We start from the raw sequence: 1890 nt of genomic DNA on the forward strand, positions 1-1890 counted from the left end.
TATATCAACGTGCAGCCTTGTGCCTGGATTCATCAAAGATCGGCGCGCACCCTGTGTTGCTACTGGCGCTGCTTCATGTTTACGTTAGCCCTGCTATCCTCCATGATAAAGATGCTATGTTTAGGAACCAACTCGCTGTTTTGATTAATAAAAGTGGTCAAGAAAGAGAAGACATGGTATCTTGAGTACTTGGAAGATAACAAACGTATGAGAGGTGGCAATATGCTCAACTGGCTAACATGCTAGCTAATCAAGGCCATTACAAGATACAGACTCAAGTCGATGATGGTTACCTTACAGTGACTGCACAGGGATCGATGTAGCTCAATTATGTCATCTCACATGGCAACCAACCTTCCATGTGAACATGCGGAGCTCTAATTGGTGCACAAGTTGATCATATGCATGCTCGAGTTGTTATTTAATGTGTTCCATTAACATGATTGAGTTAGGGATTGTACCGTACGTATGCTTCAACCGGGGTAGACACATCAACATAAAATAATGGTTGCTAATCTGAACGAGAAAACTTAAAAATAGCATCCAAAATAATTGGGTGAACATATAGAATTGTTTACGCATGTTGAACTAATGTATATTATGTGTATCATAATTTTTTTGAGAAAATATGTCATACAAAGTTGTGCAGCGAATAGGATCAGGCCCTTCTGCATCCTTAATTAACAACAGTCACACAATCCAATCCTCTTCTCTTTTCCTTTTCTAATTTTTTTTTTTGGTGGAACCTCTTTCTCTTTTTCAGGCAAGAACATGTTCTAATTATTCACAAATTATTTTTTTTCACTTCTTTAAAAATATGAAAAAGGAATGTGAGTTTGCACATGCCCATGGATTAATTTGATGGAAACAATATCCATTAAATGAAGCATCTAATTAGTGGATGGAATAATACTCAAGTTTATCTGGGTGATTTGGCTGAAAATTCTATAAGATTCGTGGATCAAACCAGTGCAACTAGAAAGATCACAGAATTATAAATTAAACTAAGCCTATTTCAAAATAGATTTTTTTTCTTCCTATGAGATTTGGACCGCTCAACTCTAAAGTTATTCTTGGATATTTATAAATGTAGGCTTAACCCAAACTATAACAATATGGTTTTGCTGATTGTAAAAATCTGACCTATAAATTTTATAGAATTCTTAGTCCAATCATCCTAACAGACCATTGGCTTACTTGCTATCCTCTCTCTTAAAAGTATGCAATAGCAAACTGAGACCCAATGCTGATAACACCACATCATTGCACCCTAGATCCATTCGGTTAACACTCTCTTAACCTTTGGCTGAGAACCCTTACAGTAAAAGAATTCGTATATTAGGGTGCGGAAGAATGATAGATTTAATATTCTTTATTTTGAAAATAAAGAGTATGTCCGCAGCATTATCTGCAAGTAGTAGTTATCAGGTTGCTTTGTTTAGTACTTCCTTGAGCAAAATGAAATGTACAAATCCATTAATGTAGCTAGCGTGACACATGGAGCGCTTGGCAATGACAAAAAGCCAGATCATAGACGTTATCTTGGAGGGACACACAGCCAATGATAGTTCACGAATCCGAGGAAAGTCAAATAATGCCTCTTGCGCTGGAAAACGAAGGAACCTCAAGAGGAGAATGGGGATAATATAGATAAGAATCCAAGATCCTGTGGGATGCGCAGTTTGTATGGAAGAATTCTATGCGGTACTTGATGCTTGCTATTAGAAGTTATATGACCGTTGATAATGACTTACCATATTTGTTTGGATATTTTTATAGGATTAGGCTAAAAATCTTTTAGGAATCAAGCTGATTGGTCCATCTAGGTTGTATGTTCGAAAAGTCTGTCCAAACCAAGCTTAAGTCCTAGCCTATGGGCTACAGATTAAA

The sequence above is a fragment of the Elaeis guineensis genome, chromosome 4, assembly GCF_000442705.2.
Source record: "Elaeis guineensis isolate ETL-2024a chromosome 4, EG11, whole genome shotgun sequence".
Lineage (NCBI taxonomy): Eukaryota > Viridiplantae > Streptophyta > Magnoliopsida > Arecales > Arecaceae > Elaeis > Elaeis guineensis.